The sequence below is a fragment of the Pinus tabuliformis genome, chromosome 9 (assembly GCF_031772625.1).
Source record: "Pinus tabuliformis cultivar Carrire ecotype Pingquan chromosome 9, CPIR1, whole genome shotgun sequence".
Lineage (NCBI taxonomy): Eukaryota > Viridiplantae > Streptophyta > Pinopsida > Pinales > Pinaceae > Pinus > Pinus tabuliformis.
The window spans coordinates 132647971-132670985 of NC_142307.1; the positions used below are offsets into that span (position 1 = coordinate 132647971).

The 23015-nt window shown below is 39.2% G+C and overlaps 1 protein-coding gene across 3 annotated transcripts in view; it reads left to right on the forward strand.

Annotated features, from left to right (window-relative positions):
* The window catches only part of LOC149147451 (Regulator of chromosome condensation (RCC1) family protein), a 92270-nt gene that overhangs the window by 801 nt on the left and 68454 nt on the right, over positions 1-23015 (forward strand). The gene's annotated exons all lie outside the window — the stretch shown is intronic.

Sequence of the window (23015 nt, forward strand, 5' to 3'; positions counted from 1 at the left end):
GAAATGAAAAATAAACAACTAGAGTGTAACAACAAGCAGGATGGCAAAAAAAGAAAAACAAAAGGGTTTAACCAATGGAATTTAAATTTGTATTCATCTCCACGAGAGACCAAAATAGTAAAACGGGACTAGTGACTACTAACAGCAACCAGCCAAGCAAAAAGAGAAATTTAGAGGCGTTTAACTAATGAAAGAAAAATTGTAGTTTGATTAGCCCATTCTAAAATAGGTCAAGGGGACTAAATGTTGAGGACTGTAACTTGCAATAATAGCCTGCAAAAGCAATATATATTCCTTAAAATGAAATGAAATGAAAAAGAAAAATGAGTACAAAAGCATCATGAAATGAAAATCATAAACATATATGTACAGGTAGGATATCCTAGTAAGGAAAGTTCTAGAAAGTGAAGGACAGCCAGTGAAGATGCAACTCCCAGAAGGGGTAGGGAGTTATCTCTCCTCATTAGCGTAGTTAATGGTCGATATTTTATGTCAATACCAAGTGTCTCGGAGGAGGTAGTTAGTGGTCATCATCCGAGTCAATGGTATAGATATCAACCCCACGTGCCTGTTGAATAATGTTCTTTGGAGAGTTGCATGGGCTGCTATGGCCTTCAGGTCAAGCGAAGGATGATGAAGAAGAAGCACTCCTAAATATTTAGGACCGAAATACTCCTAGTGAAAGGAACAAAATTAGTAATACTTTTAAGTTTTTAGTAATACTTTTTTTGTTCCATGTAACAAAGTATTCTATCCTCCACCATGTATGCAAGGTAAGATATTGTCCTGGGCTCAAGGCCATTTAATAACAAGGCAGAAATCCATTATATTAATATACCCAAGACCATTCAATAACAAGGCACAAAGTCATTATATTAACATATTTGATATGAGTTCAACATGTCACTTGCCTGAATTGAACTTAGGCGGGGAGGATAACAATCATTCCTTCCAACCACTGAGATGAATCCAATTGACCATAAAATTAGTAATACCTAAGAGAATAGTTGGGAAGAACAGATCACATTGAAGAAAGGGGATCAGCATTAGTCCAAATTAACGGAACACTCTGCAATCGGTCTATCACATTGAACATCTTTATTTTCCAGCATTTCGATTAGTCTCAAGCCATGTATTCGAGTCCTTTATTTCAATTTTACAAAATTCAGATTCTTTCAATGATAAGCAGCCCAAAATAAACAAGATGCAATGCTAATGTAGGATGGGCCTCCTAGTTTCAAACATAATACTATATTATCCAGTGACATGCCTGGCTGCAACCAAACCTTTATGTTTTCCTGTATCAGGACATTACTACTGATGATGTGATGTTTGAAAATATAAAGCTTTTATAATGCGTTTTGGTTGAATATCATATGGAAAAGGATCAATTTCCAAAGACTGGTAACTTGAGATGAAGTTGTTTTGCTGATGTTTGCACAGCATTCTGCTGGCAAGTACTGTTGAGTTAGTGGTTATTGCAAAGTAATATTATTATTAATTTTTATGTTAAGTGGCAATTTTTGTTGATAAACTAAAGTGGAAAATGCCTTAAAAAAACATCAAATTTGTCAAGGTATATTATTTAAAGCAAGGGGGTTTCTCATGCTAAATCTGGTGTGCTGGCTAGGACCATGACCTAGAAGTTGCTTTGGCCCTCAACCATGTAGAGATGAGCTTGAATATTACAATGAAATAATGTCAAATGTAAAATTACTTTGTGTGGTACTTCTAAGAATGCATGATGTAAAGGATATTTAGCGTACATTTCCAGGCTGTACTGTTGTCTTTCAGTCTCATGACATGATTTAATGGATTTTACCTTGAACTCAAGCTAACCATGGGAGCAGTTATGATTCCCCTCATTGTACTAGAATTGCAGGTAGAGTTTTATTTCCTATAATGAAGATATCATAATTTTGTAAAAACACACCACTAGACTATATTTTTATTCGACTCCAAAGCAAACCTGCCATCAAGTGGTAATCTAGGTTCCTTTAAAACGAAATAATGTTCTTAACCTGTTAGGGTGGACCCCTATCATATTTGACAAAAGAAACTGTCTTCTGTTGAGTTGTCAAGGAAGTATAGAGCTAATTGGCCAACAAAGTGTGACATGTTATATGGAAAATTGTGTTTTACTAAACTAAAGATTGAGCAATATAGAGGAAAATCCTGTTGGGTCTTTCGTCAGATTACCACAGATATGAACATTTCTTTCAATTAGATAGAAAAGATTCCAAATCTTCAATATCTGCCTAGATTCTATTCAAATATTTGAAAGTTGTTCATACATATAACATTTCAAAGATACTATCATATATTCTCTTTCATTGTCAAATTCTTTTTTATCCTGGCAAACATCTTAAGCATTCTAAAAAGATGTACAGTGTAACCTTCTATTCAGGTGTTATTTTTGGGTTCCAAGTGATAAGATAATTGTCTTAAAGGACCCCCAAAAGTTAGCTCAATTGGTAGATGCTCTTGTTGAAAAGTTCGTGGATGTCTTAGGATCAAATCCCAATGAGCCCTTTGGGGTTACCAGTGGGTATTTCGATTGGTGGTTACTACCATCTTCCATTTGGGTACTAGTGTCCTCATCTGGAATGCTTAATACATGAGCTTGAACGAGGGATTGTATTTCTTCAGAAAAAAGTAGTCATCCTCAATTTCTCCTAAACATTAGTTTTCATCTTCATTAGTAAGAAAAAATTTCCATTAGCTAACGGGTATTTCGATTGGTGGTTACTACCATCTTCTGTCTCGGTACTAGTGCCCTCATCTGGAATGCTTAATACATGAGCTTGAGCAAATGAGGGATTGTATTTCTTCAGAAAAAAGTAGTCATCCTAAGTTTCTCCTAAACATTAGTTTTCATCTTCATTAGTAAGAAATAATTTCCATTAGCCATCCTTACAAATGGAAAACATTTGTGTTGATTCATTGGAATTTTTAGGCTCATTCTTGTCTTATTATTGTATTGCTTTATATAGAAATTGTGAGAAAATTACAAAATGCGTTAAAAATTAGGTAATTTTTATTTTATTTATTTCAATACTTAGAAGGCTAGGGAGAAAAACAAAGAAAAATCACTCTAATTGGAAAACGTGTAAATTTTAGTGATAAGGACTTTTGAACACTTCTTTGTGTCCTTTGATAATTAAAAAAAGACTCTTGGGGGCCATACTTCAAATTTAATTGCTTGACTAACCTAGGGTGTTAGGATAGGTTGACAGGAAATTTAATGAGATGATGTGTCATTTGGGTGCAAGGAACTTGTTTTGGTCTAGGGTGTTAGGATAGGTTGACAGGGACTGTAATGAGATGATCTGTCATTTGGGTGCAAAGAACTTGTTTTGGTTGATTTCAATCAATTGAATACAATGCATATATTGAATGCATTTAATGGTATCACCTAGTTTCTTGACTCTAGGATGCAGACGTAGTCCAGAATGGATCCTTATAGCTGTTGCGTTATTTTCTTGATTTTCTGGAATGGAAAAAGAAAAATTTGGGAACTTTAGGTCAAATCTTGAAAATTGCATTTTCGGACCAGAATTGAGAATCCCTTGGTTCAAGGTCTTAAAAGTGGTCTTTGGGGGTTTTTGTTACTTAGATTGTATAGGCACTGTAACAACGAATCATTTCGGGGGATGTTACTCTGATCCCATACCTCTCCGTTCTAGCTATCTCCCATCAGTAGGCTATGGGGGGTAGTCCCTTTGGAAATGTGAAGATGAAGGACAAGTTGGCAACCAATGAGTCCGAGAGACACGATTGAGTGGCCTAACTACTTTGTTAATTTAAGCAAGATTTAAGGATTAGATTAAATTCAAATTTGAGACTACTGCTTTATGGAGTCAATTTATCGCTTGTTATTAATTATAGACTAAGTAACTGGATTGACAACCGCTGCTTAGATGCTTCACTAACCTATATGCTATGCAAATTCGAAGAAGTAGGTGTGATGCAAGAAACTTGGTTACTTTTAGTTATATGCTTATTCTAAGTACAACCTTCCTCTTAACTGTTTTGGAACCAGTCTTTAGAGTAGGTTGTGGGATGGAAGCCAACAGGAAGCAAGCAAAGGCTTGATTAACGATACCTCCCCCTGCGTTCCAACCACCCAATGCCTCTAGCACTGCAGAGACTGTGGCTCTGACAAATACAAGGTCATCGTGTTAACCACAAGAAAGATGTTGAATCCCTCAAGCTAATTCGAGAAAGGGTGGCCCTAGAAGTCTATCAACCAAGCTTATGCTTGGAGTTGGAAGTTAATTATTAGTGCATCTAGACTTAGAATGCTTATGCAAGGTGGATGAGTGACTTCTTAGGTTAAGATTGTTTTATGTTTAAGTACTTAAGTTAAGATTAATCTTTAATGACAAGAGTACTTGACAATGAATGGAAAGATTGTGCCAATTATCAAGTGCCAATATTAAACAATCCAAAGATAAACTTAAATGCTTAACCAATGACAACATTTTAAAAGTTTAAAACACTTATCCAATGATGACAATTACTTACAATAATAAAAAATCTTTAAAGAAAGTAAATGCCAATGATGATCTTATGCCAATATTAAGAGATGCTCACATAGAATCAATAACTCTCAAGATGTCGTTGCTTAACATAGACAATACAACTATCAAAGCTTCTTAGGATGTGATGGAAAAACAAAATTATGTGTTTAGCAATTATCCAATGATTTCCTTAGCAATGTTTAAACAATTAGATGCTCAACACAATAATGCCAATTAGATGCCAAGAGACTTAAGAAGGAAAGAGCTACTCCAATGAAACTTCAATGCTCAAAGTAACATAAACCATTCAACAAGATTAGAGCTTAGATGCGATGTGTGAGTGCTTCTCTTAGTGCAAAATTAATGATTCTTAGAGGCTATGAATGAGCTTACAAGTAAACAAACAAATGATAGCTTTCAAATAACCAAAGTTAAGACAAGCTTCTTCACAATAGCACTTAGAATCACTAGTGAAATGAGCACTTATTAAACTTTAGGACAGCAGTAAGTAAATCACTCTAGATCCAAGAAATGACAAGCATGTAAGAACCAAATATGATCAATGAGGTGCTAAATGACTTTCCAAGTGATTATGTGAGCTAGCCAACCTTCTTATGATGTAATATTCAGTGATATATCAGATTTAAAAGGACTTATTACAACAGTAAGAAAAGAGTGCAAACAGTGAGCTATTAATGTGAGAGTGTGTGCCCAAAAGTGTCCAATAATTCCCAAATACCCAAACAAGCTTATCAAGCTAAAACTTTGATTCTTTAGCCCCTTATGATATGGTTTCAGAATTTATGTCAGATCTGATTACACTTTTATGCAGAGATATCAGTGACCAAAATTTGAAGATTTATGTCAAAAAGATTAATGCTCAAGATGCCTAGATGCTGTGACAATGTGCTAGATATCACACCAATCAATTTTATGCCTCTTAAATGTGTTCTTCAGAAATATATCAGATCTGATTTCACTGGTTATGCAGAGATATTTAGTCAATAGATCAGCAAGATTTATGCCCAAAAATGATGACAAAATCACCCAATGACTTTCTGATTTTTACCATGAATTTATTAATGTGTTTAGGTCACTTAGATGTGATTTTAGGGCATTTAAGAATGAATTTTATCACTGCTATGAAAGATTTATCACAGCTGTAGCAAAACAATGAAGAAAATGAGGGTTTAGAGATCAAACCCTAGGCCAAGGGCCTTGAAGATTGCTTGCCCAAGTTGCCAAAATTCTTCCAATGGACTTGGCACCTGAAAACACCAAACTTGAGCTAATTTCTCCTTACAAAACCCACCAATATTCAGTTCAAAAATTTCAGAGATCAACCAGGGGTAGAGGAGAGGTAAATTAGGGCCAAGGAAGGCCAACACTAGGCCTAGTAGGGTTAGCAGGGAAAGGCCTTAGAGGCCTAGTGGCTAAGGGAAGAGGCTAAAGAGGGTGACGCAGGTGCCAAAGAGGAGGCAGAGAGGGCGGATGAGGCAGCAAAGGGCTGAACGGAGGAGGCCAAGAGTGAAATAGGGCAGGAAAAGCCCATGACAATCCCTTAGGGCTGTCATTTAGGGTTTAGAGGGAAGTCTGAAGCCCTCTAGGCTTATGGCTAGGCCCAAAAAGGCCTTAAAATCCCACAACCAAGGGCAAGGAGGCAGGCTGAGGCCTCTAGGGGTTACAACTAGCCTCCTAAGGCCCTAAAAGGCTGACGTTGGAGGCCTAACGGGTGACTTAGGGCCTCAAATGTTAGTTTCTGTAGCATCGGGATGTGTTCTAGCCACAAAATTTGGTGGAGAGGCTAGAATACATCAGATATCCAAAACCCATAAATCGTTTCTGGAAATACCACCTAGAGATGACTTAATTAGATTATTAGCCTATTTTTTTGATGTTTCCTAAGTCTAAACGTAGGAAAATTGGTTAATTAATCAAAATTAATTAAGTCAAGATGAGAATTCTCTAGAAACTCACACGGATTGATCCAAAAATGATCTGAACCATCAATTGAGATTTGATCTTTGCTGTTGGAGTCCCAACAGGAAGATATAAGAAGGGATTGATGTGGTGATGGAGAATACACTTGAGCAATTCGATTTCCTTGGTAGATCAATTTCCAGAGAGCAACAACAGTTGCCAGAGAGCCATAGATCGAAACAGAGACAGTGAGGGGTAGAGACAGTGATCTGGAGGAAGTTTTCCAGATCCAGAGAGGCAGCAACAAGGAGGCCAAGTTATTCCTAGTGAGGTAGCGCAAAGGATTGCATAGTTGCTTCAGAAGTGCAACTTGATTTAGCTGGAGGAAAAATCGTTTTCAGTTCCAAAGGCTGGACAAAGGTTCCAAAGTGCCGAAGAAGCCATTTCGTCAACAAAGACATACATAATGACTTCATCAGAGGCGGTTCAGAGGCCAGACGTTGCATAGGGATTGCACAAGTAGCTTCAAAGGAAGAGTTTGATTTAGCTGGAGTGAGGGTCGATTATGTTGCTGGAGGCTGGAAGAATTTCCAGAAAGGCTAGCTAGTCATTCTCAGGGGCTGAGTTGGGCAGGACGATGTGATTAGAGCAGCTTCCAGACAGTTTGTGTGAGGGACTGCACGACATTTGCGCAAAAGGTTGACACAGGGGTTTGGGCAGCCCAGTTTGTGCCAGTATTTGGAGTTGGATGAGTGTCGGGTGAGGCAAGAATTGTCTCACTAAGTTTTGTGGCTAGATTATCTTGTAGAGGATTGCCAATTTTGGGCATCTAGTTGTACTCAAAATTTCACTACTGCATAATAATAAAAACCCTTCGCTGTTGCACTGGTTTTCCCACTTTGGGTTTTTCTGGGGACAATTATCCAAAAATAACGTCATTTTTCATGTGTGTACGCTAACATTTTCTTAGTTTCCAACATTTTATTTTTCGTAGTATTTTTTATGGTGAAAATTGTAGTGTGATTTATTCATTGTTTGCCATAGCAAATAAACTGCATAATTAATTTACAGTTAGAAGAATAAATTTCCAGTTGCTGCAATTAGGCTTGAAAATTTTCATATTGGGCATGAATTTCGAGGTCCCAATCAACATTTTAGTGCATAGATTTTGAAGTGTCAGATTCACATGAATTTAAGGAGAAATCAACGGTAGCTACAGGGACATTTTTTAGGTATTCTTTGTCTGGCTTCAGCGAGAAAATTGAGGCAGCATCAGTGAGTGGATAGTGCATTAATTACTGTTGTCAGTTTGTTGTGGGGCATGAATTTCAAGGAATTGCTGAACAGTGACATTAACTTGGAAAAAGGGGAGATACGTACTGTGTTTTTGCTATGTAATTAATTTTCCTAGAAGCAAATACAATTTTCCTTGTTAGGCCAGGCAGTAACTCCATAAGGCAAAAATGATTCATGTGTTCTATTCCATTAGGTAGGTCTTCATTATATACCTGAGGGAGAGACTATTCAATTCATCTCTTGATGACTGTTCATATTTCTTATTTATCTATTTACATAAATTCACCCAATCACAATGATTAGGTGTCAACATTCCCCCCTTAATCTGAAGGGATGTTGGTGAGTCCAAGCATCATTCTGAATCGTTCAAGCTTTTCTCTTCCAAGCGCTTTGGTGAAGATGTCTACCATTTGCTCATTTGTGGAACAATGACGGAGATGGATTGTTTTGGCCGCAACGTGATGTCGAATCAGAGGATATTTAGTATTGATGTGCTTCGTTCGATCATGGAACTTTGGGTTCTTGGCCAACTTTATTGCAGAGGTATTGTCAATCATGGGTGGAGTTGATTGTACTTGTTTTACCTGCAAATCTTCAAGAATTTTCCTGAGCCACACAATTTCTTTTGTTGCTTCAGCTGCTGCCACGTATTCTGCTTCTGTTGTGGAATCTGCTGGAACTGATTGTTTGCATGATCTTCAGGAGACAGCTCCTGATCCAAGACTCATAGCATATCCTGAAGTTGATACTCCAGTTTCTTTGTCTCCATCGAAGTCTGAATCAGAGTATCTAATCAAGTTGAAGTCGTCCACCTGTGTATACTTGATTCCAAAGTCTTGAGTTCCCTTCAAGTACCTTAGAACTCTTTTTGCAGCAGACCAATGTCCCTCACAAGGCTTTTGCATAAACCTGGAGAGGATTCCAACATCGAACGAAATGTCTGGTCTGGTAGTAGTTAGGTAGTTGGGACTTCCTACAAGCTGTCTATACTTTGTTGCATCCTCAAATTCTTTTCCTTCAATAGATGTGAGCTTTAAGTTTTGTTCCATTGGAGTAGTAAGAGGATTGCACTCTGTCATGCCAAACCTATTCAACAGATCTCCAATGTATTTCTTTTGAGAAAGAAATATGGACTTTGGATGTCGGGTTACTTCAATGCCAAGATAGTAATGAACATAGCCCAAATCAGTCATTTCAAAACTTTTCCCCAATTCCTTCTTTATGGATGCAATGTAGCTTTCATTGTTCCCTGTCATCAAAAGATCATCTACATATACCACAAGATATACAACTGTTTTGCCAACTTTCTTGACAAATAAAGTTGCATCATCAAGATCATAATGTTTGAAATTGAGTTTCAGAAGATGCTCAGTTAGTTTTTCATACAAGGCTCGCAGTGCTTGTTTGAGGCCATAAAAGGACTTCACCAGTTCGCATACTTTATGTTCATGTCCTTTCACAACAAATCCTTCAGGTTGGGACATAAAAACATTCTCTTTTAGATCTCCATTTAAGAAAGCAGTTTTTACATCCATTTGGTGGACTTTCCAACCGTTCTGAGCTGCTAGTGCAAAGAGTGTCCGAAGGTAGCCCATTTTGCTGTGGGGGCAAAAGTCTCCTCATAATCGACCCCTTCCTTTTGTGCAAAACCTTTTGCCACAAGCCTAGCTTTGTGCTTGTCAAGTGAGCCATCAACTTTATACTTGTTCTTGTAGACCCACTTGCAGCCAATTGGTTTGGTTCCTAATGGAGGATCAACCAGCTTCCAAGTGCCGTTTTTTATGAGGGCATCATACTCCTTTTGCATTGCTTCTTTCCATTCATCATGAGAAGCAGCTTCTTTGAAGGAAGTTGGTTCAAAATCTGTAGACAAGTTCAATTCACAATCATAAGAAACATCCATATCAACAGGTGAATTAGAGTTGTCCACATCACCTCCATTTTGCCGGTTTGAATTTCTAGTTCCTATTTTTCCAACCTCATCAGGATGAACACTTTCAAGTGTCTTTGTCAGCCACTTTGGGGGACCTTTTTCAGATGGTCCAGGTTGCTCCGTTGATTGAGTTGGGACTGAATTAAGATTGAGTCTCCCAATTCTATCAATCACATCACTTAAAGCATCATCCGTTGTTGGAGTTTCATGTGGGGGAGAGTGTTCTTCAGAAGAAGATTCCACATGTTGATCTAGTATAGGAATCCCCCCTTCAAGATGTGGAATCTGATTATCAAATTCTTGAAATGATTTTGCTTTTGCGAATCTATCCAAGCGATCAAGTTGCCGTTCAACAACATTGTCAGTTTTGGATGATTCAAGAAAAATTACATCTCTAGATACAACAAACTTCTTATTTACTTCATCATAGAGGCGATATGCTTTGGAGGTGTTTGAATACCCCAGAAAGATACACTTACGACTTCTAGCACCAAGTTTGTTTCTATGTACCTTTGGTATCAAGGCATAACAGGTGGAACCAAAGACCCTGAGATGCTTTACCGAAGGAACATGTCCATACCACATTTCATATGGAGTCTTGTTTCTTATAGCATTAGATGGACATCTATTCTTTATATATGCAACACATAGAACAACATCAACCCAAAACATTATCTTTACATTTTTGAAGAAGAGCATGGATCGTACCATATTTAAGATTGTCCTATTCATTATTTCAGCTACACCATTCTGTTGGGGATTATAAGGCACAATTGTTTGATGTTTGATCCCATGTTGGCGAAGATAGTTTTCAAATTCATTTGATGTGTATTCTTTTCCATTATTAGTGCGAATAGACCCAATATGAGATTGTGCATCATTTTCAATCCATTTATGAAAATTCTTGAATGTTTGAAAAGCATTAGATTTGTTCTTCAATAAATAAACCCAACACATTCTGGTGCAGTGTGGAAAAAGTCTGCAAAAAATCCCGATTTAATCCTAAAAACACGATTTTTTGAACTAAACGATTTAATCCCCCGACTTTTTGGCGACTTTTTCTTTTTTTCTTATACTCCCAATTTAATCGGGAGTCGACCCAAAAAGCTTGCCTCCCTTCCTAGGCCGCGGATAAAGAGGCGGCAAAGGTGAAAAAACTGTGAATTGAAGCTTCCATCCATGCATTTTCAAGTTATTGCATTGTATTGTTTGTCATACTTCTTGCGAGCATAGTAGTCTCATTTGTAATCTGTTAGTTTTGAGATTAAGATATGTTTTTGTTTTCCAAGGAAAAACAAATCTTTATACTTCATATTTCTAGTTTGAAAGCAAAGTATACATTGGCTAAGCCTCCAGGCTTTTAGTGATCCAGACTCTAACAACCACTGCCCCTTCAAAAGATTACAAAAGTACCAAAAGGACAAGCATACAACAGTCTTCCGTAGAAAGAACCCCACACCATCAAAAACATTGTTACAGTTGTTGAATGCTTCCAGAAGAAACAACAAAGAGGTCATGAAGATCAAATAACAACAACCTGTCGAAAAAAAAACAAAACCATTGCCTCAAAAAATAACCCATTTTTCAGACAGGAACAAAGTACTTGTGAAATCTTGTGACAGCAAAGATCCTTGCTGCAATGAGAGCACGTTTTGAAAGGGAATCTTCTTTAGTGGTGAACTCCCTATAAATTTGGGGTAAGGTTATGTATCAGAAGTGGATTTTACCTCCAAGAGTTTTTGAATAATAGATGCCAAGGCTAGGTTAGTAATCTGACATCTACTGTTTTCTCATAAAATAAGCAGCTTGGAGTCACCAATGTTAATTTTCACATCTACTGTGATACTTACTGTTAATTTTCATTGGACCTACCACCTGACACCTTATTACCCAAGCAGATTACAATCTACTGAATAAATGCATGACTTATTTCTTAATACAATTAGCGAAAACAAAAATTAAAAGGGGAAGAGGATCTCAGTGACTGATTACTTGATGACTTTTAGATGACTCATGATATACAATTATTATATTTTTTGTTAATATTTTGACTCTTGAGAGTTGAGACTCAAACATGACTCAAAATTCAGGAGTTGATTCACTATTTTGATATGTGATGTAGCACTAGACTTCATATACATATTATATATTAGCTTACTTTACATGTTTATGTGGAAATGCATTTATTTGATGTTGTGGATACTCTAGATGTTAAAAAAAATAAAAAAAATGAATAATTTTGTGTTTTTTTTTTTTTTTTTAATTTTGCCGACTTTTTCAAAAAACTCGCGACTTTGACGAGTTTTCAACTTTTGGACCCTTGCCAAATTAATCCCGACTTCGATTTTTTCCACATTGTTCTGGTGTAGTCATCAATAAATGTCATGATATATTTATTTCCATTTGCAGAAGGAACAGGCATTGGACCACATAAATCTGAATGAATGAGTTCAAGTTTTCTATGTGCTCTTGAATGTGAATCATGAAAAGACTGTTTGCTATGCTTTCCTAGAATGCAAGTATCACATTGCTTAAGTTTCCTAGGAATTGTAGGCAAACCAGCAACACCATTTTTCTTCAACAAGCGGAGACTGTCATAGTTCAAATGTCCAAATCTAGCATGCCATAATAAACTTGATGGAAGTGTACCTTCTTCATGATGAGAATTGTATGAGAAATGTTGTGCACGAGCAGAGGTTCCTTGCAGCTTGAGAAGCCTTTCTTCTTCTATTCCCCTCATGACAAGTGAGTGGTCAGATGCTTTTCTTACCTCAAGCTTGCCATCAAACATATGAATGGAGTGACCTTGCTGGCGGATGTGGACCAAGGACAACAAGTTTCTCTTGAGCTGTGGGAGATATAGAACATGATGCAGAAGAAAGTCTGGAAGACCAGGCAGTTTAAGCCTGATTGTGCCAAGCCCTGATGGCTTGATTTCTGATTGATTTGCAAAGTATACTGCTCCATCAACATTGTCAGTGAAATCTTCAAAAAAATCTTTTCTATGAGTCATGGCAGGTTGCTCCTGAATCAAGCAACTAATCATTTTTCCAAGAAGCAAGTGAAGCATTAAATAAATCTTCGTTTACTCCAATGTTACATTGTGCCACAACATAGTGAGCGGATTCAGGTGCTTTACCTTTGTCTGTATCATCAGTTTTACCTTTCTGTTGGTTTCTTTTCTGCTCAATTTTGTCCCATGGTAGCTTGCATGTAGAGGCATCATGTGATCCATTTCTTTTGCATCGTATGTAGTGCAAATCTGCCTTTTCTCCTTGAGAATGTCTGCCCCCCTTGCCTCTGAAATATCTTCCTCTTCCTCTTCGACCACCTCTTCCTTTTGTAGAATCTTGATCAGGATGCTTTTCTTTATGAGCAAGGCACACAACCTCTTTAGAAGTTTCAGGGGCTGTCTTCTTTCCAAAAGCTTTCTCTCCTTCAGCAAACTTTTTCACAAGAGAGTCAAAAGTGATATCTTTGAGATTTCCATTTGCTTGCAATGACTCAAGATAATTGGAGTAAGTAGGATAAAGTGCCTTGAGAAATGTAATAAGAGGAATATCCAATTCAACCTTAGTGGATTTGATATCATGCATTATAGACTTTACTTCAGATGCAAGAGCAAGAGGATCATTATTTTGCAGTTCAAGAGTGAAGAGTTTAATCATGAGTTGAACAACTTCAAGTGCAGAATGTGAGTCATAGAGTTCTTTCAGCTTTTGTAAGGCTTCAAAGGCAGTTGAATATGACGAAATATGGCGACTCACCTCTTCATTTACAGATGCTGCGATTAATGCATAAGCTTTGTTGTTCTTGTTTTCCCAAATGACGAGCTTTTTGTCTGAGGTAGGATGTACTGGTTCATTGTCTTCGTCTCCGACACACACTCCTTTCCACAACTCATTGAAAATGAGGGTGTGTTTTATCATCCGGGACCATTCAGGATAGTTCTCCTTGCCAGTGAGAACTATTCCCACCATGGATATGATTGAATGCATTCTATAAAAAAAACTTCTGCTGATAGAAAAATACTTCTGCTGGGAAAATGTGCTTCAAAAATAATACAACCTTATTCTTCCTTCTTGAATTAATATACAAAGATCAAAACTATATTCTATGCATATAGAATATCACCATATTTTTATTTTTATTTTTTACAATATGGTTGCAATTCAAGAGAAATAGTATCAACTGCTCAAAAGCGAATCAGAAATCTGATGCAAATCAGAATTTGCCAAACAGTTGGACGGAAATACAAATCCCTATGCTCAAATCCTATGCTTTATACCTTGACTGCATACTTTCTCATTGGAAAAATACATCTCTTTCCTTTTCTGTCTCTCAGTCTTCAATGATGCCTGATGCTTGGTAAGACATCACGTGATAATTAAATAAGTGTTCAAACTCAGCTTCTGGCGAGTCTTGAACGGAGCAGCGTATATCTCACTTCTGAATGTGGACGGATTCCACAAGTAGCAGCGGATACCATGAAGGAAACACCTCGTGCATGCATGAAAGGATTTAAAGAGTCCACGGCTTCAATCACACTCTCATTAATTATCTCCGAATATGAATGGCCCTTCTTCCTCAAGATCTCAATCTGTGGAGATCTCTTTTAATGGGTGAGCCCGCATCGATAGCCACAAAATCTTGTTGAGTTAAAATATAATCAAATCGAGGGGCCCATTTTCTTGACCCAAGCCGTGCTCTAAAAAAAACGGGAGTGTATACATTCAACAGGCATGAAACATTATAAATCAGAGCATATACATTCAATGGGCATGAAACATCATAAATCGAAGCGTATACATTCAACAAGCATGAAACATCATAAATCGAACAACGTATATAATATACAACAACTTGCTCTGAGAACACACTTGCAAACCTGAGATTTCTACGGTACAGGTTATCACAATGTACAATTGCAGATTTTCACAAGAGTTACCAAAAGACTTGTATCCAAACGGGAAAGAGAATGCGGAGGCTTTCAAGACCATTCCCCGGATGCGCACCAACAACCACGCGGGTCTGACCATTGGTTTGAGGGAACAGTCACAACTACGCGGGTCAGGTCATAGCCTATTTGAAAGGAGGTGCAACCACTAACGTTTATGGACAGTCCAGAGAGCCAGAGAGCGCAGGCAATGTAGCAGACAGGCATACAGGCACTGAATTATATGGACAGCGAAAATGTCAGGCACTGAATTATATGGAGAGCAGAGGAGCAGACTAGGGAGTTACAAAGGACATAAAGGCTAAAAAAAGGAGCTAGCTCTGATACCATGTCAGGCCAGGCAGTAACTCCATAAGGCAAAAATGATTCGTGTGTTCTATTCCATCAGGTAGGTCTTCATTATATACATGAAGGAGAGACTGTTCAGTTCATCTCCCGATGGCTGTTCATATTTTTTATTTATCTATTTACATAAATTCACCCAATCACAACGATTAGGTGTCAACATTCCTTGAAGATTGGTTTTCCCCTTGTGGGTTTTTCTAGGGTTATTAGACCAAAAATATTTGTGTTCTTTGTGTTGAATGCTGAAATGTCTAGATGGTAGAAGTAGCCTCAATGTTTTAAGTTGAATGCATTTAATTTCATATAACAACTATATGTACATGCCGGGTTTGGACATTAAACCACTTGCAAAAACTTAAAACTGGGGTGGGGCTACAGGCAATAAAATTTCTACATGGTACTAGAGTTTGGGAAGCTCCAGATCTGAAAAAGGAAGCTTCAGATTTGAGGAAAACATGAACTGAAATATTAGACTAGCAAGCACCTTCTGCTAAAACAGTGAGAAGACAAGCCTAAAACACCTCTAGAAAACCAAAGGATTGTTGGTTGACAAGGAGGTAGACTTACTGTGTGACAGATTTGTGATAGATTTGATTGCTTGGTGTTGATTTGAAGAGTCATGGCTACTAGTATAAGGGTGTAGCAAAGATTGGCAGGGGCAGAAAACTTTGGCCCCTAGAAGGAGAGGATGATGCTTTTGTTTGAGGAGTTGGAGGTATGGGACGTTATGGAGAGTGTCGTGCAACCTCCTACAACTCCTGCTTAGTCGATTGATTTCAACACGAAAAATGTAAAAGTAAAGAGAATCATTCTTGATGCCATTAGAGACTACTTATTCCCGCATGTTACCAGGAAGAAGTTTGCCTATGAGATGTGGGAGTCCCTAGTCATGTTACATGGAAGTTCCAATGAGAATAGGAAGATGGTGTTGAGGCAGAAGCTAAGAAACAACAAGGTGACCAAGACCGACACGATGACCTCATACCTCACCAAGATCACTCAGGTGAGAGATGAGTTGGTTATAGTGGGAGAGGTTATCCTTGAGGACCAGTTGGTTAGTATGAGACTAGATGGTTTTCCCAAATAGTGGGATGGATTCATAGATGCCATAGTGGCCAGAGAGAATTTTCCAGAGCAGAGGAGGATGTGGGATGCTTTCATCCAGGAGGAGACCAGGAGGAGTGCCAAGAGTGCTAGGCAGCCTGGTGGAAGCGATGAGGAGGAAAATGTTTCCCTTGCAGCTAAGGGAAAGAAGAAGGCCAAGAAGGGGTCTTCTAGTGGGGCTAAGTAGCAGAAGGGGAAGCAGAAGGCCAAGGAGAAGGACATGAGCAAAGTGAAATGCTTTGCTTGTGGGAAGTTGGGTCACTATGCTATTCAGTGTCCCAACAAGAGGGGAAGAAGAAGGGAGCTGCAAATTTAGTAGAGGTGGATGAGTTCACCTCCAGATTTGACATAGAGTTTGCCTTAGTGATGAGTCTTTCCACTCATGTCACATCTTCTGGTGTATGGTTTGTAGACAGTGGACCTTCCTGCCATATGACTGGAGTGAGAGAGCACTTCATGAGTCTCATAGAGGATGATATTGACTTGGAAGTTGTGCTTGGAGATAGCAAGCAGCAGGATTGGAGACAATATCCTTTTAGAGGGATTCATTACCTACTTTGAAAGTGATGGATGTTCTCTATGTTCCATGATTGAAGAAGAACTTGATTTCAATCTCTAGTATTGAGGACAGAGGGCATGCAGTGTTGTTCTGAGGAGGACATGTGCTCATAGATCCTAAGGGATCTAGTATCGAGTCTGCTATAGTGATTGGAGTCCGCAATGGGAGGCTATGTAGGTTTATGTTTCAGCCTACTAGAGCCTTGGTGGCGCAAACCAACAACGATGAGTTATTTGAGATATGGCACAGGAGGATGGCCCACTTGCACCATGAAACATTTAGGATGCTAAGGAAGATGGTTGCCGGTTTACCTGAGCTTAACACTGAGCATCATGATGTGTGTAGGGGGTGTGCTTTGGGAAAGTACACTAAGACACTTTTCCCGAGCAGTGATAATAGAGCTGCAGGTATCCTAGACTTGGTATACTTTGATGTTTGTGGTCCTATGTCTCATGTATCATTGAGCAGATGTGAGTACTATGTAACCTTCATTGATGACTACTCTAGGAAGACTTGGATTTTCTTTTTGAATACCAAGGATGAGGTCTTCAAGAGGTTCCAAGAGTTTAAGGCTCTTGTGGAGAACTAGATGGGGAAGAAGATCAAGGTTTTGAGATTAGACAATGGGGGTGAGTATACCTCCAAGGAGATGAAGGAGTTTTGTAGTAGTGCTGGCATCAAGAGGGAGTACATAGTGCCTTATAACCCCTACCAAAATGGGGTGGCAGAGAGGAAGAACAGGGCCATAATGGATGGAACTAGAGCTATGCTGCATGATCAGAGGCTACCTTTCTTTTTATGGGCTGAGGTATGTAACATTGCAATGTATTTGCAAAACATGAACCCACATAGAGTCTTGGGGAGTAAGACTCCCGAGGAGGCCTTTTCTAGGAAGAACCTTGAGATTGGGCACATCAAGATCTTTGGGTGCCTTACATATTCACACGTCCCCGAGGAGAACGAAGTTGGAACCCATTGCAGATAAGGGTATCTTTGTGGATTACAGTGAGACCAATAGGGCCTACCGTATATACATTCTTGCATAGAGGAAAGTTATCTTGAGGCGAGATGTGAGATTTGAGGAGGAGAGGGCCTTGAGGAGGTCTTAGGAGATTGATTGCGTAGAGAAGTAGTTTCCTCAGCAAGGGGCCACAACCACAGATATCAGGATCTTCTAGTGGTACACTAGGGTCAGGAGGATTACCTACTTCTAGGGTGACAGGTTCATAGAGTCCAGTATCACCAGGCATATGATCTCAGAGTACAGGTTTACCACAGACCACAAGAGGACCTTCCTCGTCAGGAGGGGAGGCTCCAGTTGAGGATTTTCCCATATCAGTTGAGGAGGGTCGATGCTACTACAGGGAAGAGGAAGCCCAAATGGCTTCGAGAGACCCTGAAGGAAGTTTAGGAGGTAGTGGGAAACCCAAGTGGCCAGTGAGGGAGAGCAGATCACCAAAGAGGTTGGGGTAGCTATGTGGCGGATGTTGTGGAGACAGAGACATCTAGTTATGAGAAGGCCACTAGTCAGACTAGTCAGCAGATTTGGAGGGATGCCATGGTGGAGGAGTATGCCTCCATCACGAAGAATGATGTGTGGGAGGTAGTGTCGAGACCTGAGGGGAAGTCAGTGGTGACTTCCAAGTGGCTCTACAAGATTAAACATGCTGCAGATAGTAGCGTGGAGAAGTTCAAATCTCGTTTTGTGGCGCGGGGGTTTTCATAGGTAGAGGGAGTTGATTATGAAGAGACTTTCGCACCACTTGCTCATTATACCTCCATTAGAGCAGTGATATCTATAACAACTAAGATGGGTTGGAAGATTAACTAGACGGATGTGAAGACCTACTTTCTCAATGGATTATATAGGAGGAGGTGTACATTGAGCATCCACAGGGCTTTGATGTGCATGAGAGGGAGTCTCATGTGTGTAGGTTTAAGAAAGCCTTGTATGGACTGAAGCAGGTCCCGAGGGCATGGTACGAGAGGATAGACGCGTACTTGCAACATAGGGGTTTCCAGAAGAGTGATGCAAATTCGAACCTTTATTTCATCATGGTTGGTGATGATCCACTCTTTCTAGTTCTGTATGTGGATGACTTGTTTATTACAGGAGAGGATATACTCATCCAACACTGCAAGAAGGACCTTGCTTTAGAGTTTGATACGATTAATCTGGGATTGATGATTACTTTTTGGGGTTGGAGGTTTGGCAGGAGGATGGGCATATCTTCGTGGGCCAGGGCAGGATAGAAGGGACATACTGAGGATATTTCACATGGTGATCCGGATCTTGGGGGGAGTCCCTCAAGATCTAAAAGATTGAAATGGATTTTGGGAGAGAGGCCCCCAAGATCTGAAAAATTGAAATGCCAGAAGAAAAAGAGGAGAATGCCCAATGAACAAAACCACAAAGATTTTTTTTTTTATTAAAAAGGAAAATAGTTGTAAAAGCTACATTATGGCGGACAAACTATCCTTTTACAAAATGTGACTTGTTATTTATAGTATTTTTCAATTACAATACCACGGGTCAATACCATGGGTGGATATCACAATACTACGGGTCAATTCCATGGGTGAATGAATACCATGGGTGGATGTCACAATACTATGGGTCAATTCCATGAGCGAATGAATACCATGGGTGGATGTCACAATACCATGGGCAAATACCATGGGTGAATGAATACCATGGGTGGATAAATACCACGAGTGGACGCCACTTACAATACAATGGGTGGATGAATAACATGGGTTGATGCCATTTTCCATTTGGATCATTCCTCCCTCCTTAAGAAGCAATGGTCCCCACTGCGTGAAGTTCCCTCCTGCGTAGCCTTTGTTGAATATGAAGAGCCACTAAAGAAAAGGGTTTTATGTGGTTAACTCATAACCATGATGAACGAAGATCCGATGATAGAGATATCCTGTAATGCTTGTGACCAACTGTGATACTGACAGTGTGCGGCCTAGCAAATGGACTTGATGAAGTGTGGGTTTGTCGATGACCCATACCCATGATGAATGAAGATCCGAGGATAGAGATACCCTGTAATGCTTGTGACCAATTGTGATATTGACGGTGTGCGGCTTAGCAAATGGACTTCGATGAAGTGTGGTTTTGTGGATGACCCATAACCATGACAAACGAAGATCTGAGGATAGAGATACCCTGGAATGCTTGTGACCAACTGTGATACTAATAGTGTGCGACTTAGCAAATGGACTTCGATGACAAGGATTTTGTGCAGTTGACCCATAACCATGATATTGGTTGTTGATGAAGTAGCAGGTGCCTACATGGCCTGGGGTGGGAGGGCACGTCTCCAAATAACCCAAACCAAATGCTGCTATGCTGAAACTGATGAATGTGAAGCAAGTGCCTACTAAAGTGGGATGGTAGGGCACGTCTCGAATGGGAACCTGCTCTGAATGTTGCTCCAGAATTAAAATGGACATAACTCGGTCAATATAACTCAGAATATTTATTATAACCTATTTTTGGAAGCAGAAGGACCATTTTGCATCTTCCCATGTGTTGGAAATCCTTATCTGGACACCCAAGAATCTTCGATTCGCGTTGCAATTTTTCTGCCGTCACAAAAGTTCTGAAAAAATAGTTGATTTTAAATCAACAATATCTCCCACATCCGAACTCCGATTCGACCCATTTTTTTTGAAATTGGGTGATTTTTCAAGAGGAACTCAGATCTGCAATCATTGTTTTGAAATTCTGCACAAAAACTGCAAAAAATTATAGGAGAGTCGTCGTCCATCAGTTGTTGTCAAAAAAAAATTTACAACATAGCTGATTTTAAATCAGCGATATCTCCCTCATCCAAACTCCGATTCGACCGATTTTTTTTGTTGAATTTTGGTATTTTTCGCAAGGAATCCAGATCTGGTATTTGTTTTTGTAAATATTGCACCAAATGTTTCATATCTGATCGGCAAACTCGTCGCCCAAAAAAATTTCTTGCAAAAAAAATGAAAAAAGAAAAATTCTTCTTGCTTGGCCCAAGAAAGTGCTCTGTGGAGGTCGCAGCGCGTGCTTGAAGTTTGTTGAATATTGCTGAAAAAATTTGAAATTGAGATATGCATGAAACCCTCATTCCCATGGAATCATAACTTGCTTTGATACCATAGATCTGGATCTTGGGGGAGGCCCTCAAGATCTAAAAGATTGAAATGGATTTTGGGAGAGAGGTCCCCAAGATTTGAAAAATTGAAATGCCAGAAGAAAAAGGGGAGAAAGTCTAATGAACAAAACCACAAAGATTTTTTTATTTATTAAAATGGAGAATAACTGTAAAAGCTACATTGTGGCAGACAAGCTATCCTTTTACAAAATGCGACTGGTTACTTATAGTATTTTTCAGTTACAATACCACGGGTCAATTCCATGGGTGAATGAATACCATGGGTGGATGTCACAATACCATGGGTTAATTCCATGGGTGAATGAATACCATGGGTGGATGTCACAATACCATGGGTCAATTCCATGAGCGAATGAATACCATGGGTGGATGTCACAATACCATGGGCAAATACTATGGGTGAATGAATACCATGTGTGGATGTCACTTACAATACCATGGGTTGATGCCATATTCCATTCGGATCACATAGAGGGTTGCAGGCCTATGACTACTGCTATGATCACCAACTGGAAGAAGTTGCATGCTTTTGATTCCGAGTTGGTGAACCCCACCTTGTATCGTTAGTTGATCGGTTCTTTGATGTATCTGGTCAACACTAGACCGGATATCTGTTTCATAGTCAACACATTGAGTCAGTTTATGATGGAGTCCAGGAGAGTGCACTGGGTGGCTACGAAACATGTGTTGAGGTACCTTCAGGGCACAGTGGACTATGGTCTAGACTATATCCAAGGAGATGGAGTCAAGGTTGACAAGTTGTATAGACTCAGAGTGGGTAGGCAATGCTAGTGATCGAAAGAGTACTTTTGGATGTTGTTTCATGTTGGGTTTTGCAGTTGTTTCGTGGTTTAGTAGGAAGCAAAGATCAGTGGCACTGAGCTTAGCAAAAGTTAAGAATATTACAGCTAGTTAGGCCAGCTGTGAGGTTATTTGGTTTTACAAGATGATATGTGGCTTATTTGGTCAGAGGTTGAGACCAACTATGATATACTATGATAATTAGAGTTGTATCAAACTCACAGAGAGTCCAGTATTTTATGACCGGTCAAAGCACATAGAGATCAAGTACCATTTCATCAGGGATTGGGTTCCAAGGAGGTGTTTCCTAGTGCATGTTAAGCCCTGAACTTGCATCTTTCCTATACATCTTCCTAGACTTTTTCCATTTACCTGGATCTCCTAAGCTATCAACATCATTGCATATTAATCATAAAACAACACATAAAGTGGTTTTCTAACTATGTTTTGTGTCTGCTGTTTGAAATAGATTTTTGCTCATTGAGCTGCGGAATCCTGTCACTTTCCACAGTTGCTTCAACTTTCCGCAGCCATTTTTGTTAAAGTCTATATTGCAGGTGTCTTCAAGCAAATCGAGCCACATGGGCATGTTGGAAATGACGTGGACATGGACCGAGTCCTATTGGCTCAGTCGGATTCGTCAGAGGAGGCCATAGTCAACGGTGGTCAAGCAGTGGTCAAACGGAAGAGTCCTACAGCAATAGGACTCTGTTTCCAGGCAGGTGAAAGATTTTAGTGGCCGTTTTTAGATTTCTGGAGGCACGCTGACACCTGTAGGCTGCCCACGATGTAAATCCAACAAGCCGCTTTCAATAGATTGCATCATCTCGGCAGCCATGATGCTATATCCATGAATGTTGTCGTTCAACGTGTCCTTTGTCAACGCAGTTTTTAGGAAATCAGTTATGTAGCCTTCTGTTATAAATAATGTGTTTCCATACGCATAATAGTTAGTCTTTTGAATGTATTGTTGACTGTTAAAGAGCCCACTGTGCCGTGACACTGTTTCGTTGTTATGACTGCGTTCTGAATATATGAGAAGACTCTGTTTCTGAGCATAATTCGTGGTTGATAGCTGTTGCCCGAGGTTGTGCAGAGGGCCCCTGCACACGCCGAGGTTTTGTTTATTGCTGTACAGTTTCACGTTGTGTTTCTTTATGTTTATCATGCCATAGTTATTCACTTATGTATATTGCATTTCCTATGGTACTAACGTTTCATTTTTGTCCATAATTTTACATGCTTTACATTGTTGTTAACGCTGATCAGTGTATTTGTTCCAGATTACAGTAGGCAGCCCGGGCATTTGCATATAGTTTTCACAATGACTAATGACATGGAATCAGTCTTGTCTTTCTGCTGACTTACTTTTCTTAGCTTTTAATTCCAGTTCTGTTTTGTTTATTTCAGTTCT